We start from the raw sequence: 21,023 nt of genomic DNA on the forward strand, positions 1-21,023 counted from the left end.
AGTAAATAAGCAAGGTGTGGTAGCACACACCTGTAATCCTAGCACTCAAAAGACTGAGGCAAGAGGACTGCAAATTCAAGCTCAGCCTGGGCAACTTAGCAAGACCCTGTTTCAAAATAAAAAATAAAAAAGGGCTGAGAATGCAGCTTAGTGTGAAGGCTCTGCGTTAAATTCCTAGTACTCCCCCCTCCAAAAAACGTTCCCATTCTGGTTGAGAAAGCAGATTAAAACAGACAAATAAAGTTATGAAATATAGATATAAAGCTGAGGGTGGGGCTGGCTTTAGCCCAACGGTTCCTTCGAGTCTGGCTTCCCAACCGCCCTGGCCGATGGGTCCGGTGGTTCGAGACCCACGGGCACACTCCAGTCCTTTAAAAAAAAAAAAAAAGCTGAGGGTGCAGCTTAGTACTAGAGCACTTGTCTAGCATGTATAAGTCCCGGGTTCAAGCACCACATATGCACACACACTCATACTGTCTCTCTGTCACTCTCTTTCCATATATATATATATATATATATATATATATAGTGTGCACACATGCATGTGAGTAGCACTACTAAGGAGAACAAACTAAAGCAAGGAACAGGAAGGATGGGATGTTCACGACAGGTGATAGTAGCGATGGGGTGGAGATTAATAAGTGACATTAGGTCAAATCTGAAGGATGCAAGGGTTTCCAGGGCAGGGCGAGCAGTCCAGGAAAGTGAAAAGAGCAAATGCCAAAATCTAGTTCTCAGTAGCTCTTTAGTATTTTCATTTTTTAAATTTTAATTCATATTGCTGCCTGTTTGCAGTATGTACAGATCACATTCCTTATGGGAAGTTGGTCCACGGACATAATGCATTTTAAGTCTTTCTTTATCCCCCCTCACCCTCCATCCCTCTCTTTCTCTTGGTCCCCTTTCCATTTACAGAAGATCTTCCTATTCTTTATTATCTAGCTTTTTTGTTGCTCTTTAATTATTATACCTTGGGTTTCCCATATAAGAGAAACCATGTGATATTTCAGCTTACATGTCTGATTTATCATTATGGTCTCAAGGTGCAAAATCTTGAGACAACAGCTTGTCCAGGTGGTGGGTGAATTCCAAGAGGCCAGTGTTAAGCAGGACCTGTAGGCAGGTCTTGTCGAGCTGAACTGGGAGGTGGACCCAGATTCTGAGACAGAGAGGTCCTAGAAGATTTATAGAAGGTCATCATTTGCTTTCGGATTGTAACAGGATCACTCTGACTGCTATGATGAAAACAGAATGAATCAGGAGAGGGCTTCCCTTAAGATTAAGGAACTATAAAGTCTTTGCAGGTGTACCAATGGAATAGTTCAGTACAGAAGGGAAATTGCTGGTGCAAAAGAGAATTATCACTTATCACCAACTGAGCAGAGACAGCTAACCAGTTTCCTTAAGTAATTCAAATGTATCAAAGGTACCATACTATATAATTTACTTGATTATTATATTTATTGTTTGCTTCCCCCCACACACACACTAGGATGCGAGTTCTACAGGAACAGATTTTTGTTTTATTTGCGTATGTATCACAATTATTATCTGCCACCTAGTAGATGCTCAATAAAACTTTGCTGCTGAACATGTATTTTTATGGGCATAAAGAGGAAAAACAGGATAAAAGCACTTAGTCTGGGGGGTATAGAAGTGCTTGGGGCCCATGAGAAGAGATGGTGCCTACAGAAAGAGAGAAATGCCAAGCCAGCCATTGGTGTAGCACTACCCTGCAGAGCCATGGAAAAATTCTGTTATGCTTTGCATTTGACCTTTAGCTTTGAATTCCCTTTGTACTCAGAGTAAAATGTGGCTAAAGAGTTTCATTCCACATGTTTCCCTGAAGCACATATGTAATAAATATAGCTTGCAGGATTGCCTAGATTCAAAGATTACACTGTTTCTCACAGGGCTCCCCTGGGGCAGTGATTCTGGTATTAGACCTGTAATTTCCTAGTACCCCCAAACCTGAGGCCCCTATATCCACGCACTAGCAGAATCACAACTAATGATTCAGTATGTGTAATGCCTTAAAGACTGGTTTTTTTTAAAAGACTTTTTTAGGGAAGCATTAAGATTGTATTCAGCTGGCCAGACCAGCTGAGTTTCCTTGGCGCTTTCGGGGGTTTTTTTGTTTGTTTGTTTGCTTTTGTTTTGTTACCAGGGATCAAATTCACAACATCATGCTTGCCGGGCAGGCACTGTGCAGCTGAGCTATATCCCCAGCCCCTCCCCTTGGGGCTTTTGATACAATACCCTAAGTATTTTGTGACAGTCACTGTGGCCCAGGGAAAAGTGAAGCTGACTGTCACAGTGCCCTCTTCTCCAGGTCATTCATCTAAATGTCACATTCGTCTCTAGTTTGGAAAATGTAAGAAAGGGCATATTCTGTATAACACAAGTTACAATTCCTAAGGCTCACAAGGGTGATTTATCCTAAAACAATACAGACTGAATTGCTATTGACGGCCTGGATTTCCCAGCCTGCTTTGAGTTTAAATGTTCATTGCTCAACTAATCAACTGGACATTATTGCAAGGGACAAATACATTTTTCTCTTTGTAACACAGAACAATTAACACGTGCCTTTCCTGCCCTTAAAGAAACAGTTGTCATAGTCATAACCTAGCAAGTTACAATTGAATTTCCAAGGCTGCAGTTTAAACCAAGGGAATTACTGCAGCAAGGAAACAAGTTATACATAGAATAGAAGCCAAAGCTTTCAAACAATTTCTTGATTCGTGTATCTTAGAGAGAAGACAAACTCTGATCTTGCTCGTGAGGAGGGTGAACTGATTTGACAAGTTGCTGATTTTTTTCTAATTAATGTACAACATTATTGGCACTAGTGTGCAGACACTTAAAAATTTGAACATGTTCACAGATTCCTATAACCACACTACCGTCTTCATGTGGAACAATTATGTTCTTAAAAATGAGCTGTTTGTTTTCTATTGTTTAGTTTTGAGAGCTCTTTATATACCCTGAACCCTGCATACAAGTCCTTTTTTTAATGATCCTATTTCAGGTGTCCTAAGAATTCTTTGCTTAACCACTGACGACGATGATGATGATTTTCTCCCATGTTTCTTTCTAAAAAGTTTAGAGCTTTATATTTTATATTTAGATATATGGAATGCTTTGGGGGAAGATATTGAATGCAGGGCCTTCAAACTGAGCTACACCACCAGCTTTTTAAATTTTTCTTTTTTATTTTGAGACAAGGCTTCGCTAAGTCACTAAATTGCTCAGACAGTGATCCTTCTGCCTCAGCCTCCTGAATAGCTGGGATTACAGGTGTGTGCCACTGGCTCCCAAAATTTCTTTTTGCTATGATAAAAGTGTTCTAAAGTTGATTGTGGTAATCGTTTCAGAACTTCGTTGATACACTAAAAACCATTAAATTGTGCACTTTTTTTTTTATTGGTACCGGGGATCAAACTCACAGCTGCCTGCTTGCAAGGCAGGTGCCTATGCCGCTGAGCTAAATCCCCAGCCCTAAATTGTACACTTTAAGTGGATGTTCTGTATAATATATGAATAATATTTTAATAAAACTGCTATAAATATTTTTAAAGGAAAAAAGGATGTGAAATGAAGCAATAATGCCATAGCAAGAAGCAAAATGTCAGGAAACTTGAGCAAAAGGACAATTGGGCAATTTAAGAGCAGAGCAATAGTACTGGTGTGCGTTACTTAGAAACAAAAAACGATGAGTTTATGAAGTGTTTAGTGAATTTTGAACATAAAGTTTCTTAACATGGCCCAAGTCTATCATTCATGGTATAGTGCTGCAAATTGACATAATCTTTGGGTTTTTTGTTTTGTTTTGTTTTTTTTGTTTTTTTTTTTTTTTGTCTTTTTCCTTTTTATCGGTACCGGGGATCGAACTCAGGACTGCCTGCTTGCAAGGCAGGCGCTTATGCCGCTGAGCTAAACCCCCAGCCCCAAATTGATATAATCTTTATGGAAGGAATTTTTGGATGTACCGCAAGAGTTTTGTTTGTTCTTCAGACAGTGTTTCACTTTGCATTTCAGGCTGGCCTTGAACTCACTATATAGCCCAGGTGGGCCTCCACCTTGTGGTGATCCTCCTGCCTCACGCTCTCCAGTGCTGCGATTACAGTGTGTGTGCCACCACGCATGGCTAAGAATTTTTTTAAAAAACAAATAGAAACAAGGGCTAAGGGTGTAGCACAGTGGTAAACTGTAGGTATGTGAGGCACGGGACTCAATCTCTACCCTCACCAATAACCAACCCCACCGAAAAAACAACAAAAAACATTTTTCCCTAGTAATTCTACTCTAAGACATGTATTATTGTGCCAGTTGATCTTAATTCATCCACTGATATTCATAGCTGATGCATGTCAGGAAACAGCATGGTTAGGAGACAGGTCACTGGCAAGTGCCTCTTCTACTGGCACTTTCTCTTTTCTGCTTTGCTTCCAAGCCACCAGGCAGTAAGCCGCTCTGTTCACTTTGCCCTTCCACCATGATGTTTCTGCCCTGGAACCAGACGACCATGTGCTGAATCTTCCAAAACCATGAACCAGATTAAACTTCTCCTTTAAGCTGTGAGTGTCAGCAACCAGAAAGCTAACTCAATTACCCTGAGAAAACAATTTAAACTGTATTCAAAGACTTAAGAGCAAACATAATACCCAGTTTTGGAGCTAATAAGAGAATATGACTAAATAAAACTATGTAGTGAATATTGAGTGGTTCCTTAAGGTTTCATTTTCTAACACCTTTAATATAGTTGACATATGAGAAACTATATATATTTAAAGTATACATGTAAATGGAATTCTACTATTGTGTATTCTCTCTGGTTTATTTCATTCAGAATGATTATTTCTATTTGTATGAACATATGATTTCATTTCTCTTGGATGAATATATAGAAATAGGATAGTTGAATCATCTGGTAGGCATATGTTCAACTTTTTAGGCAACTGCCAAACTGCTATTCAGAATGGTCACGTTTTATGTCCCACATCACCATATGAAAGTTCTAGTTCCTCGACATCCTTGCCACCTCTTGGTATGATCAACCCTAATCAGTTAAAAAGTATGAAGTAGTATTTTACTGTGACTTTAATTTGCATTTCTCAAATAAGTGTTGGGCTGAATGTTTCTTCATGTGCTTATTTTCCATCCATGTATCTTCTCTGGTGAAGTACCTGCAAAATTTTTCCATTGCTTTGTTTATTGGGTTGTTTGTTTTCTTATTCTTAAGTTATGAGAGTTTTAAAAATATATTCTGAATGCAAGTCCTTTATAAGATACGCGGCTTACAAATATATTCTCTCAGTCTACAGGTTATCTTTTCATTCTTTTGAACAGTATATTTGACGAGAAGTTTTGAATGTTGATGCAATGCAATTTCTCAATTCTTTGCTTCGGTGAATTGGGCTTTTGGTGTCATTTCTTGGAAATCTTTGCCTAATTTAAAATCACCAAGTTCAGCCAGGTGTGATGGCTCACGCCTGTAATCCGAGCACTCAGGAAGCTGAGGCAGGAGGATCGTTGTGAGTTCGAGACCGACCTGGGCTACAAAGTGAGCTCAAGGCCAGCCTGAACTGCATAGTGAGATCCCGTCTCAAAAAAAAAAAAAAAAACCAAAGTCACCAAGTTCCTCTCTTATCTTTTCTTCTGAAGTTATATAGTTTGTACGTTTAGGTCCTTGATCTATTTTGAGTCCATCTTTGTTTCGGGTGTGAAGTACATTTTTTCACATAGTGTACAGTCATTTGTTGCAGCCCAATTTGTTGAATGACTGGTACAGTCCTTTTTTGTTTTTTGAGACAGAATCTCACTAAGTTAATGTTACCTAGGCTGAACTTAAACTTAATCCTCCTGCTTCAGTTTCCCAGAATGTTGAAATTACAGGCATGCACCACCACACAGAGCCCTTATGATGTGTTTAATATCTCTAGAATCTATAGTAATTTTGCTTCTTGCATTCTTATTTTTGGTAATATGTGTTTTTTCTTTCTTTTTTTCCTAATCATTCTAAGTAAAGACTAATCAGTTTTACTTCTCTTAAAGTAGCAGCTTTGGGTTTCATTCATTTTCTCTATTGCTTTTCTGTTGTCCATTTCATCGATTTCTGCTCTGGTCTTTATTCTTTCCTTCCTTCTGCTTACTTTAGGTTTAACTTGCTGTTTCTTTTCTAGTTTCTTAAGTTGGAAGCTAAGGTAGTTGATTTTAGACTTTTCTTATTTTCCAGTATAAACGTTTAGTGCTGTAAAATTGCCCCAAAGTAATGCTCCAGTGACATCCCCCAAATTTTCTGTTTTCATCCTTTCACTCAATTCAAAATACTTCCTAGTTTTCTTGTTCATTTTTCTTTAACTCAATGGGTTATATACCACAGTATTTAGTTTTCAAATGTTTGTGGATTTTACAAATATGCTTGAATTATTTTTGATGTAATTTCATTGTGCTTAAAGAACATATTACATATGACTTGATCCTTTTAAACTTATTGAGAGTCATTTTATGCCTTGCACTATGGTTCACTTATGTAAATGTTTGGTATGCAAATGGAGAACAATGCACATTCTGGTATTGTTGATGGACTGTTCTATAATCGTCAAGTAGGTTAAATTTGTTGATTGTACTGTTCAAGTCTTTTTATAGCTTTACTGATTTTCTATTTGCTCTATTCATTAGAGAGGGGTATTGAAATAAAGTATAATTGCTTATTTTTCTGTTTCTCTTTGGAATTCTCAGAGATTCTGCTGCATATATTTTGAGGTTCTGTTTCTGGACATATAAATGTTTTGTGCCATGTCCTACTGATGAATTCATTGCTTTCTCAGCATAAAATAACCACTTTTATCTGAAGCCTACTTTGACATTAATCTAATTGATTAAACTTTCTTTTGATTAGTATTAGTCTATTATATCTGTTCCATCCTTTCACTTTGAACCTTGTGTCTTTAAAGGACATTTTGAAACCCATACTGTTATGAAAAACAAATTCACCAACTGGAGCCCATGACTATACATAGTCATCGTCATCTTCTCCTCCTCCTCCTCCATCATCATCATCAAGAATCAAACTCAGGACCTTGTGCTTCCCAGGCAGGCGCTGTACTGCTGAGCTGGACCCCTGGCTCCTACAGTTCCTTTTGTGTATAGCCTCATCAGAACATCACTTCCCTAGCCAAGAATGTAGTAAAATATATGCTTAGCATGTTAAAGGCCCTGGGTTCAATCCCCAGTACCAAATAAACACAGATCTCTATCATTTCGCACACTTATTTCAGTCAGCTCTTTAGTTGCTGATTTTTTGTAGTTTTTCATACCTTAAAGCTTATTCTTTGTAATATGTAGTCCTCTAGGTTGTATGCAGTTCAAATGCATATTACTGTGTCCATCACCCCAGTACCAGGCAGGACAATTCATTCACCCCTGTGTCCAATGATTCCTAGTTCCCCATTCCCTAGCAGCCATTCACTTGCTTTTTTGTTCCTCCAGCTTTGCCTTTTCCCTAGTGGCATATCAGTGGACTTATACAAGACATAGTCTCCTCTGGTTTCTTTCACTTAATGAAATGCATTGACAAATAAGCCAATAGTACGTTCTTTTTTATTCTGGAATAGTATTCCATTTTATGGGTGTACTGTGGTTTATTTACCCATTCACCCAATGAAAAACATCTTCTTTGCTTCCAGTCACTAGCTATTATGAATAAAGCTGCTGTAGACATTTGTATACAGGATTATGTGTGGACCTGACTCTTCAAGTTACTTTGTATGTATAGTAGGATTAAACAAACAAGTAAATGTGTGATGAATGTCATAGCCAGGTTTCTTTCCAGCACAGACGAAAGGAACGGAGAAACAAGAAAGGAGAAATAGAATGAACCCTGTAATACTGGTTAGAGTCTAAGTCATCCATCAGTATGAAAATGTTTAGTCTAATATATGTATACAGATGAACAGCCATATATATATATATATAACAGCAGAGCCATTAGCCATATATATGTGGGTCAGTATATACACATATGCTCCCTAGCTTTGACCATTGAAAGTACCTAGAAGCAGGAGCCCCTAACAGCGACAAACACACCCATATTCCAAACATTGTTTCTAAATACTGTTCCTCAAGAAAGGAACCCAGGGGCTGGGGATTTAGCTCAGCGGCATAAGTACCTGCCTTGCAAGCAGGCAGTCGTAAGTTTGATCCCTGGTACCGATAAAAATGAAAAAGACAGGAAAAAGAAAAGAAAAGAAAACAAAGGAACCCAAGGATCCTCAGGAAAATTGCTGGTTTTAGGACCAGGGCAGAGAGGACCCTGCAGTATTAAAAAGGAAAGAACTTTTTTTAACCCTCCCTCCTCTTTGTTTTTTTTTGTGCCAGGGATCAAACTCAAGACTTCAGGCTCCCCAGGCAAGCGCTTGAGTCCCTGAGCTAAATTCCCCAGCAAAAACCCTTTTTTTAATTGTCAGGTTGAGACCTCACTTCAGGGACCTTCCAAGGGTGAGGGAGCCGAGGGGCGGGAGCAAACTCCTTTAAAACCCTTCTTATATGGCAGGCCACAGTGGGCTGGGCAGGGCGCAGGTCCCCGGCCACTGCCCAGGTGTGCAGGCAGGAACCGTGGAGGCTGGCCGCACTTAGGGCTCCTCGCACCCCCTCCCAAAGAAATGTTTTTTTAAAAAAATACATCAACGTGACACAGGAAGCAACCTGAGAGAACTACCAATAGTCAGTGCCAGAACATGCTGAGCGTTTTTTAGGATTTCATTTTATCTTTTTTTTTTTTCTCATACAAGTCATAACTATTTTTGTTATTTTATTATTTATTTATTGCCTTTTTTTGAGACAGGGTTTTGCTATGCAGTTCAGGCTGGCCTTGAGTTCACTTTGTAGCCCAGGCTGGCCTCGAACTTGCAGATTCGCCTGTCTCAGCCTCCCAAGTGGAGTGCTGGGATTACAGGAGTGAGCCATCACAACTCAACTGGCTTTTTTTGTTGTTGTTATTTTAGTGGTTGCTTTTGGGAACATTGGGTTGTTTTGGTTTGGTTTGGTTTTGGTTTTGGTTTCGTTTTTTTTTTTTGAGGCAGGGTCTCACAGTAGTTCAGGGTGGCCTTGAACTATGTTACCAGAAATCCTTCCTCTGCCTTTCATGTGCTAGGATTATAGGCGTGTATACTGCACCGAGCTGCCGAGCTGCGCATGAAATTGTAGGTTGACTTTTTTTTCAGTACTTGAAACCAGTGGTTCCACTACTGACTTGCTTGCATTTTTTTCTAGTGAGAAATATGCTGTCATCCTTATCTCTGCCCCCAGGGCACTCAGTCAGGAAGGTGCAATTCCAAGCAGAGCAGACACTGTGGCCACAGGTCACAGGGCTATTCACAGGTCTCAGAGGAGACCTGTGTCCTCCAGTCCTCCTTTTAAGATTTTCCAACTGATTAGTTCAACTCCACTCAGATAACTCAGGTAATCTTTATTGCTTAAAACCCACCAATTAGGGACTTCAAATATATTTCCAGTGACTATAATTCCAGCAATGACCAGGTTTGTGTTTTATCAAATAGCCGGAGGCTATAGCCTATCTAGCCAAGTCATTGTAATCTGTTTGGAAAAATCAGAACTGTTTTTAGTTCACATAAGGGGTAATTATTCCTGTGACTGAAACAAGGCCCTGCAGAGTGCTCTAATGTCCTCTGACCCACAAAGTTTTCTCCAATTGCACCACTGGAAAACAGGCACTTTCCTAAGGCTTACGTGAGTTCTGGCTACTGTTGCTGCTAAATATTTCTTTTTATTTTTCCCTTTTTTCATCTTTTTGAGACAGGATCTCGCAGGATCTTTTTGAGTTGGATCTTGCACTTACTTTGGCCTTGAACTCACTTTATAGTCTAGACTGTCTTTGGCATTCCTCCTGCCTCAGCCTCCTAAGTGCTGGGATTATAGGCCTGTGCCACCATGCCAGGCTTGTTGCAGCTAAGTATTAAATGGCCATCTTCCCATATATGGGTATCTTCCTCATGATCATGCTGATCAGACCCTGCTGGGGACGCTGCAGACCTCAGGGCTCCCTGTTCTGCCAATGTTGCATTGGACTCTCCAGAATTCCATCTCCCCAGTGTTTCCCCGGCCCAGCACCTCCTTTGTGTGCTGCAACCTGCTACCTCTCCAGGATGGGTCTGAAGCACTCATGGGGACTTCTCCTTGCTCTCTGGTCTCTCAAGAAATTACTCACCATTATCACCTTACATCCAATATCTTTTTAAAAAAATTTATTTAAAGAGAAAAAAGAAAGGAAATAAAAAAACAAAGCAGTAACAGGGTACAAATAATACAGAATTTCAAGAAAAAAATATACAGTAAGAAATCACTAGTTAATAGGTCACACACTGTCATCCCAGAAACAGTTGTCCAAATTATAAAATTAAAGCATATAAAGTGGACATTCATACAGTGAGATTGCAGACAGTTCCATTCAATGATCCAACAAAAGCTCAGTAATATGGTTTTCCATCCTACACACTCAAACATACATGCAGTTATATCCCTTAGACCACCCTCCCTTCCTCTCTTTTTTACAATAACAATTACACTTTTTGGGTTTTTTTACTCCCACAGTTATTACTTTTTTTGAAGAGAATAAAGCCTCTGGCTCTGAGTCAAGGCCTGCAGCTTCCTGACGCTGTTGGTTTCAAGCAGGAGCCTAAAGAGATGTCTTTCTATGGTCTGTTGGCCATTTCAGAACTTGGGCAGTGAAACGGTCAATTTATTAGAAAGAAACAGCTTGAAGCAACCCATCCCACCCCCCTTAAGCAGCTGTGAGCATGGCAGGCTACGGTAGCCCAGGACGGGAGTCACCGACATTTACTGGGCCCCGTGCCATGCTGGGACCTGGAATGCCGGGAAACTAAGCAACCCCTCCCCCCTGCCCGTTTTGTTTTGTTGGACTTCAGTATACATGAAAGTATGGACAGCTATTTTGAAGAGAATGAGAGACTCTACAATAGCCATTAGTGACTTCCCTGTTGTCTGGTTTTAAAACTCCTTCCTCATTCAGTTTGGATCTATGTTTTTTTGTATGTATTTTCTATATGCATAGTTTTATACTATGTTGTTTTGTATGTATTCTCTATATGCAAAGACATAGACAACTATTTGGAAGAAAACAAGAGACAATATGATAGACAGTGAAGATCTCAGGTCGGCTAGCTTTCAAATTTATATCTCTTACATTGCTTTCTTGTGTCCTATTTTGTTCTGTTTTGTGGTGGTTAATTTTACCCCTTTTAAAATTAAAAAAAAAGTTTGTCATTTCAGAAAAAAAAAGAGAATAAAGCCTAACGTGACTAAACAGAACAGATTCGGTTAGAACAGAAGGATGGGCATAGTACATGATGTAAAAATAGAATACCAAAAAAATTTAAAAAATAGAATACCAGGTGATCAAAAATGGTTACCATTGTGCCTCTTGCTATTTTTAAAGAGTTGCCTATATCATCAGGTATAATAGAATTGATTAAAACAGTACAGTACAAGACCAATAAAACCTACACTGGAGACCTTACAGGACTTCAAAAGAAGATAATAGTCAAACCATAATGGGCATCCTAGTAAATCTTATAGTCTTCAAAGTGGTTGCCTATACCCTCAAACTTGATATTATCAAACAAAATAGAATATAGTAGAATCAGACAGAACAAAATGGGGAGAGCAATACTGGGGTACTATGGTGACTACTATTATGTTAGATTATCTGGGGGTGAAACACAATGATGCTTAAATTGTTCGGTTCTGACCTGTGTTGTTCTGTTACAATGTCCTCTTTTATTTCAATCTCCACTCTTTTTAAAAAAATTAATCTATTTTTTTTCAATTAAGGGAAAATACATTTAAAAATAGCGGGATATATTATGGTAACTTTTTTGTTTTCCTACATCCAATATCTTAAAAGCCCTTCCAGCCCAGCAAGGTGGCACAGGCCTATAATCCTGGAGCTTTAGAGGCTGAGGCAGGAGGATCTCTGTGAGTTTGAGGACAGGCTGGGTTACAAACTGAGTTCAAGGTCAACCTGAACTACACAATGAAATCCTGTCTCAAAAAGACAAAAAAAAAATTTGAAATCTAAGGTGTGAGAGAAAAAAAAGACAAAAAAAGCATATATATGGTTTTTCATTGTTTCGGCTGAGAGGGCAAATCTGTTCCAGGTTCTTTCATTTTGACTAGAAGTTGAAGCCACAACATACTTTTAAAAATAAAAGAAATGTGATTGTGATAGAGGAGGAAATCAGGATCTAAAATGAATCCTCAGGACTATCTGAGCTTAAGTTCCTTTGCAGCAAGTCCTGAGACAGGCAGACAGCCAAGTTGTTGATTAAGGAAATGTATCCACTTAGAACATCAAGGAGTGAGGGAAGGAGGATAGAAACATTCCCAAGTAAGATATAATTTTCAGAAAAGCCGCTGTAAACCAACAGTGTCTGCTTTACGAGAAATTAGTATTTCTTCACTTTTGGCCAGACCAACATTACTGTCTAGCAGCTTGCCCTGCCTCGCCCCATTTCCTCCCCTTTTATATTTCTTTCTTTTTGGGGTGCTACAGGGAATCAAAATCACAATCTTGCATTTGCTAGGCAGGCACTTATGCTGCTGAGCTATATCCCTGGCCCCCCATATTTCTAAGAAATTTCTCACAGTGATTGTCCTAACTTGTAATGGATAGTTGAGTGGGCCAAAGGAACTGATAGTGAGGTATTCAAGGCACACACTTCAGAGCAGTGCAGCTTAGGGCAATTCCCAGTGTTACCTCTTCCTGGTCACACGCTTCCCTCAACTGTCCCTTGATCACTTGGAGCCTTGATTTCCTCACCTATAGCATGAGAATGGCAGCACTCACTCATGAGTTAGGAAGGATAAATCGAACCACAGCCTTGGTCACTACTTCATAGAGTGCTAAAGATTAGGTTAACAAAGGGTGTATCCCTAATAACATAGAGACATAAAGAGGAAACACTTTGTATACTTTTAATTTTTTTTTGTCTTTTTTGAGACAGGGTCGTGCTGTGCAGTTCAGGCTGGCCTTGAGCTCACTTTGTAGCTCAGGCTGGTCTCAAACTTGCAAAGATTCTCCTTCCTCAGCCTCCCAAGCGGAGTGCTGGGATTACAAGAGTGAGCCACTACGCTTGGCTACTTTGTATACCTTAAATGATGGTAACAGAAGTCACCAGCCCCAAATCAGGGGCTTCTTATATGAGATTCCCTTCTACTTGCCCTAGCATTAATTCATATCTACTTAATACATCTTCCTATCCTTCTTTGGTAAGAATTTTAACATTTTGAGAATGTTAAAATTCGAACATTTACTTTTTTTTTTTTTTTTTTTTTTGGTACTCGGGATTGAACTCACAACCTCATGCTTGCTGAGCAGGCACTTATGCCACTGAGCTAAATCCCCAGCCTCAAACATTTTCATTTTAAGAGGAAGAGGATGATTGTTTTAGACAATTGGGTGAGAAAAAGAACCCACCCAAGTTGATTTAAAAAGTGCCAGCTGTGCTAGTGGATGCTTGTAATCCTGGCACTCTGGGAGGCTGAGGCAGGAGGATTATGAGTTCAAGACCAGCAGTTTAGTGACTTAGCAAGACTGTCTCAAAACAAAATATGGGCTGGAGATATAAATTGGTACAAAGGCCCTGGATTTAGTCTCTAGTGCTGAAGAAAAAAAAGACACCAAGTCTCAAATGAAAAGACAAGTAAGCCAATATATTTAGTATTTGATTTTGGACTTGCAAATGAGTGATCAAAGAACTAACTCTGATTTGTTGAGATACTTTCCTTAGGTATGGATAGTCACATAACTAAATTCTGGCTAATGAGATACAAGCACAAGTTTTAGGTAGAGATTCTGGAAAATCTCTTTAAAAAGAAATTGATTTACCCGGCAAGTGTCTTTCTGCCCTGTTCTCCTCTTTCTTTCTTTCCTCCAGTATGGAATAGACACAGAGAGGAGAGCTGGAGCTACAGAAGCCATCTGGCAACCAGGAGGCAAACTTTAGGATGAAAATTGTTACTTAGAAGGGCAAAGAAGGACAGAAAGATCCTGGGACTTGACTGACTTAGATGACCTCTCAATTTATTTAAGCCATTCTTTATTGTCTCTTACTAGCAGCTGAACACAATTCCTAAATGGTGTACTCATTTCTAAGCAGTGGACACTATTTTATCTCTAGCACTTCTCTCTCTTTCTTCCCTAATCACTTTTCTTCAGATGAGATCACTGTGAAGCTGGCCTGAAATACTCTGAAGCACTGAGTTAAGACATTGTGTCTCAGTTGATCTTTTCCTTCACTTCCAAATGAGTGCCTGACATATAGCAGGTGCTCAGTTAAGGTTGAGTCTAGATCTGCAACTTGCACACATTGGTCTTCATTTAGTCCAGAGGAGCCATGTTCTGCAGCCATGAAAAGAACAAATGAGCCTTCTTTCAGGTTTGAGCTACTAGAGTCCAAAAGGACCACAAGGGGATTTCAGGTAATCAAGAGCCATTGGAAAACAGTAGACCAAGAGGGCTCTGAAAATGAAAAAAAGGCAAATGATGATGGTCAAAGAGATTGCCATGCACCCGAGCGCAGGAATGATGGGGGATATGCAGCTTCAAGTGTTGTCACCATCACACTCTGGCTGTGTCTACCAGAACCTCCCACTGTACACTCAGAGGAACATAACCACAGTAACTCTCTCTCTTTTTTTTTTTTTTTTTGGTCTTTTTTGTTTTTATCGGTACCAGGGATCGGACTAGTCACTTATGCCGCTGAGCTAAATCCCCAGCCCCCACAATAACTCTTAAAAGAGAAGAGCTCACAGGCACTGATCTCTGTGGTATATTTTGTGTCTCTTGTTCATCTCTCCTGCCCTTTCCCAATGCTCAGCTGCTTAAACATTTGTATAACTATCATTTCAAATAAAGTGACTGACATAAATAAGTAATCACAAGGAATGAATAAATAATGAGCAAAGGCGGCCAAAGAAGTGCTACACTGTTCAGAGTGACACACAAAAACAAGTGACATGCCATTTGGCTAGGTCACCCTGACGAAGGAAAGTCATTAGGAGAGACAGACTAGTCAGATCCACAATGTGCCCTAGAAAAGAAAGATCTGCACAAATATTAGAGGAAGACTGCTCTGAAAACCACAGGAGAAGCCAGGCAGGGGGTGCACATTTGCAATCCTAGCACTCTGGGAGGCTGAGGCAGAAGGATTGCAAGTTTAAGCCCAGCCTGGACAATTTAGTGATTTAGCAAGACTCTGTTGCAAAAATTTTAAAACTATAAAAAATATAAAGAGTCTGGCAATGCAGGGTCATAGCTCAACAAAAAGGCCCTGGGTTTAATCTCCAGTGCCACACATACAGATAAAAACTAGGTAAAATTAAAAAAAAAAAACAGATGAGAAATGCCATCTCTGTCTGACTTTCAGGAATGCGTTTTACAATGTCTGAGATAGCTGGTGTCTAGTGCACTTCCCAGGCTGTGGGAACTATGTCATCCTTGGCACAAAGCAGCCACCAAAGAGGATAAAATCCAGCAGGCCCACCAATAAGAAGAGTCTAGAGACCAGGCCTATAGGAAAGAAGGTAAGAGCTTAAGCTGTACCATTTGAGTTTCTCTTACATTGTTTGCTCCGTGAGGTAGATCAGGAGCTTAAGACGCTACTAACATCATATTAATGCACTTTGTTCTTACCTGAAGAATTTGCAGAATACTGTGGAATGTGCTTTCTGTCCTTATTCTACTTGTTTTTTCTTTTGGTCCTGAGGATCAAACCCAGGGCCTTTGCACAGAGGTACATTTCTAACCTTTTGTTTTGAGATAGGGTCTTGCTCAAATTGCCCTGGCTGGGCTGGATATGGCAAACCTCCTGCCTCGGCCTCTCAAAGTGCTGGGATTACAGGTGTGCAGTCACCCCAGCTATCTTCACTCTGCTTCTGATTTTGCCCATTGCAACTTGCCTCTTGCATTTTATCTGTGGCTGCAGCCTCTCTTTATTTTTTTTAGTTATTTTCTTTTTTCTACTTTTTTACTTTGAAAGAAATTAATCCTATGGAAAAGTTGTAAAAATACTACAGTGAACTACTTTCCTTTACCTAGATTCACCAAATGCTAACATTTTGCCAAACTTGTTTTCTGTTTAATGGTGTTTTTGTGTAAATGCACCTACATACACACTTTTTGTGGAAGATACTAAGTTTCAGACATCTTGACATTTCAGTCATGCATACTTCAAACATATTTTTATTCTTTTAAAATGTTTTAGTCTTTTCGAGATGGGTTTCACTAGCTTCATTAAATTAAGAAGTTATGACTATTAACTCATATCAGCTGCACAAATTAACGGGTTTCTCTGATATTTCCAAACATGCAGACACTGAACATTGGTCAAATCCATGCTCCCTTTGCCTTCTCTTCTGTCAGCCTGCTTCCCTTCTCTCTCCTGTTAGCCCTTTTTTTATTCTCAAGTCTATTTCTCTTTGCAGTTTCCACTCATGAAAGCAAACGCATGGTCCTCGTCTTTGTGTGTCTGGCTTACATCACCTAGCACGAGGACCTCCAGGCCCACGCACTTTGCTGCCAGTGACACGATTCCCTTCTTGGTGCTGGCTGAATGCTGCCCCACTGTGTGGCTGGCCTGTGCCTTTATCTGCTCTTCTGTCAGCAGGGACCTAATCTGAGTTGCCAGCTTGGCTATTGTGAATACAGCAGAAACAAGCATGGCCATGCAGTAACTTTTTTAAATCCTGACTTCATTTCATCCAGTCACATACCCAAGAATGGCATAGCTGGATCTTATGGTACTTCTCATTTTCACTTTTTAAGGAAACTCCGTATTGGTTTCCATAGAAACTATTGGGTTCCATAATTTCTAATTTACTTCCCTACCAATAGCATATAAAGGTTCCTTTTTCTCCATGTCTTCACCAGGATTTGCATTTTTTTTTTTTTACAGGAGCCATTCTGACTGGCTTTTAGTTTCAATCATTTGCATTTCCCCATAGCTAAAGGTGTTGGATTTGTGTGTGTATATGTGTGTGGTACACAAAAAAACATATTAGTCATTTCTTCTTTTGAGAACTATCTGCTCAGTTCTTTAGCCATTTATTAATTAGATTACGTGTGAGATATATTTTATAAGAAAAAAAAGACTATACAGCTGCAATACATTTATCACACCTAGGGAATTTGGCATTGACACTAAACTTATCTAATATGCATTTCCATGTTCATATTTCTTATAAGAACAATATTAACTACTGACAATATGTCCTTTTGTGACCACTAATTACAATATGTCATATGTCACCTTGAATACATTAAGAAATGCCCAGCCAGTTAGTAAGCCATTTCTGGATGTGTCTGGGGATGACTGACATGTAGGCAGCACACGAGGGGGAAGACACTGGGGTCTGTCTGACTTCCTGGCCCTTCCTCTGTGGTGTGTTCCCCTGCCCTGCTTCCTGGCTGCCATGAACTAAGCGGCTTTGCTCCACCAAACCCTTCCACCATGGTCTTTCTACTTTAGAGCCAATTTACCATGGCCTGAGGCCTCTGATACTGTGAGCCAAGCTAAGGCGCTCCTCCTCCTTTAAATTGTGGATGTTGGGTATTGTGTCCTGGTGATGAGAAAATAGTAAATTTTAAAAAATCATTAGAATCAAACCCACTGAGGCAGGAAGCTGATCTGCCCTTCTCCAAAACCTACTTAGCAACATTCCCAGATGATAAAGGAGACATACCAGTTGGTAAGGAAAAAGCACATGCATATAATAGTCATTAAAGTAACACAGTCACCTCTACCTTATTAGCATGGTGAAAATCACATCCCAGGTAGAGATTTAAAATGCACTGCATGAAGAGGCCTGATGAAGAAGAGAATAGGTACAGCAAAAACTCCCCCGTCTACACTTGTATATGTGATGACATCAAGAAACTGGTTCCTTGCTGGCCCTGTAGGTGCCATAAAAGTTTTGCATCTTTGCTATTGTTTGATATTCCAGTGCCCCATGACTTTCCACCTTATGCTGGAGTGTAAGAATAAAAGCCTTGTCCCGGAGCAACAGTTCTTCTTGTCTGAAACTTCTGATAGAAAACACACGAACCTATGGAGTCAATAAACAGTACTTTGAGGCTTTGTGAGCATATTTTTCTTAACAACAGTTCACTCAATGATTTTATATCTGTTGATGATTCTGGTCTGAATCAATTATTATCACAGTGGCGGCAAAATGTTGCTTTTTGTTTATTTTCTAGTACTGAGAATTAAATCCAGGGCCTTTGCACTGAGCTAAATCCCCAGCCTTTTTTAAAAAAAATAAAAACCCCTAAACTGGTTTTAAAATTTTAATTAATTTACATTAATTAGTTGACATTGCTCTGTAAGCAACTTTTCCCTTCTCCTTAATTTTTTAAGAGAATAGTGTTAGGCTGAAATTTTTAATTTAACATCATCTGATCCAGTCATTATTCATTTTGACACTCAAAACTGTCCTATGGTTAGCAAGCGGGAGCCCTTTCAAGCTGGTTTCTATCTTCTTTTTGGCCTGAACTTATCAGGCTTTGAGTAATTCTACACTTTGTGGCACAAGATATTCCAAGCTCCTTATACTCTCCTTACTTCAACTTCAAATCATCTGCTTCTCCAAGGAGCCCTGGTTCTGTTCAGCAGGGATATAATCTCTGCAAACTAAGATCTAGCCACTACATGTGTTCACTACTGTTAATGGATTATCCACAGTTATTTTAACAGAAAAGAAATACCACTGAAAACCGTCATTGCATATGGGCTGTGTAAGGCTGAATTACATGAACATGTCGAATGTGTAGGAACAGTTTTAAGGTAGGAAATAATTTCAGTAATGACTTTTATTTGTGTAAGATGACCTAAGTGTGTGACATCTGGTAATGTCAAATTTGACACTCACTTCAAAAAGCCATATTGAACATACTCTCATCAGCATGGTAATATATATTTTTCTACACATAATCTAGAATGGGATTTACATTATTTAACATAGATTTTAAACACCAGATTCATTTAGAGTAAAACTTCCTGCTTAGGTTCTCAACTTCATTTGCACTTACAACTATTTTCAGATTTAAGTTGAGGAGCGAGGTAGAAAAGATGAATGAAGAAAGAGGAAGAATCCGCAAAGTGCTTTAATTAGAGAACATCACTGGACATGTGGTAGTTGAATCTTCCATCTGAACAAACATTGACATAAGGCATAAGTCTATACACTAATAGAGGGAGTTTCTTAATTCTTAGAAAGGCTCTATGGCACACTATGTAATTCTGCCCACTCCCCCCCAGGACTGAGAAAAGCAAGCATTTTCATGAAATACTTTAAAATGAGTAAGAGTTGGACATGTAACCCACATGAAGTTAAGCTGTACCACGGACAAGTCTTTTTTGTTTGTTTGTTTTGGTACTGAAGATCGAACTCACAACTGTGCGCTTGCAAGGCAGGCGCTTATGCCACTGAGCTAAATCCCCAGCCCCAATAGACAAGTCTTAATAGTGGTATTGTCAGAGAAATGTCAGTTCAACATTCAAGAAACAATTTCAAAAGTAATTTAAATTTTAATAAAATATAGTCAGATACGGCAGTGCATGCATCTATTCCCAGCACTCAGGAGGCTGAGACAGGACAATTATGGTGAGTTCCAGGCCAGCCTGGAGTGCATTGCAAGGCTCTCTCTCAAAACAAACAAAAAAAATTAATAAAATTATATTTTATTTTCTATTTATTTTCATGCTGGGACCTCATGCAGGTTAAGTATGTGCTCTACCATTGAGCTACATACATCCCAAAGCCTAATAAAGTAATTTTTAAAAAAGTTTCAAAGGAAAATTCTATTCATATTGCATAGGAAAATGTTTTAAAACATTTCCCATTTCTCCTCTCTTCATCTCCAATGTTAACATCTCACACTCATAGCTGAAATCCCTCATCCAAAATCTTTCATCTTTTCATCCAACTCCAATCCTCCATCCTCTTCAAAACCTAGAGCTAGTTTTTTTGTCTCCTTTATTGCTTTCCAAATTTTTCTCATTTTTTCCTGCCATATCCCTTGTTGTTTTTTTTAATAGCAGGCTTTATTGTTAGTGTGATTTGAATACAGAGGAAAATTTAGGGGAAGGTGCCCAGTTCCCCAGATATGCCCTGCTCTAACATACGCACCGCCCACCTCATTGCCAACATTGTTCCTAAGAGCACTGCCTTTGTTACACTTGACACATCACTATGCCAAGGCCACAGCCTTGGAATCTTTAAATTCCAAAAGCCTGATTGATCCATGTGCTGTTGCTGCCGTTACTGTGTGCTATGGCCTATGTGCAGTGATTTTACTTTTCTGTCACCTTACCACTCTTCTGTCCCTGCCTTTTGTTGGCACTGACTTGCCCTGAGCACAACTTCCTGTGATCTTCAATAAATACAGATGCTTGGCACTTGCTACTGTGTGTACACTTGGCAGTTCTTTCCTTATCATACACAGAGCCTGGATTATATCAACCCATTCTGCAGTAACAATCCATTCTACAGGTATAGACAATATACAATGACATACTCCCCAGTACACTACCATACAGAATGGCTTCACTGTCCTCAGATCCTTCCAGTTAACCCCTCCCTGACCTCTAACCCTTGACAACTACTGAGGAGAACAAAACTTTGGGAAACTGAGACTTAAGACCAAAATGGCTGCTAGCAAAAAACAACTATCTACCATGCCACCCACCCTCCAATCCCTATAAAAAGAAACAATAAAAGCCATTCAGGACTCAGACTATGGAGCACTTAGCTCCTCTGAGTCCTCTGGTGTAATAAATTGATTCTCCCCGCCTTTCTATGTGCAGCTCAGTTCTTCGGTAGTGATGAGTTCCCCACAACATTGTTAATGTTCTTAACTATCTTTGTAGTTTTGACTTTTCCAGAGTATCATATAGTTGACATCCTAGTATAGTTTCAGATTA

The 21,023-nt window shown here is 39.4% G+C and overlaps 1 protein-coding gene and 1 non-coding gene across 2 annotated transcripts in view; one reads left to right on the top strand and one right to left on the bottom strand.

Annotated features, from left to right (window-relative positions):
- Med14 (mediator complex subunit 14) overlaps nucleotides 1-21,023 on the bottom strand; it is a 190,947-nt gene that overhangs the window by 93,891 nt on the left and 76,033 nt on the right. The window lies entirely within an intron of this gene.
- Nucleotides 10,645-10,781, top strand: LOC111756731 (small nucleolar RNA SNORA2/SNORA34 family). The gene has a single exon (XR_002791143.1). It is a non-coding gene; the product is annotated as a small nucleolar RNA SNORA2/SNORA34 family (small nucleolar RNA).

This window comes from Cavia porcellus, unplaced genomic scaffold (genome assembly GCF_034190915.1).
Source record: "Cavia porcellus strain 051 isolate PalLab524CR breed Dunkin Hartley unplaced genomic scaffold, mCavPor4.1 scaffold_3, whole genome shotgun sequence".
In the NCBI taxonomy this organism is placed as follows: Eukaryota; Metazoa; Chordata; class Mammalia; order Rodentia; family Caviidae; genus Cavia; species Cavia porcellus.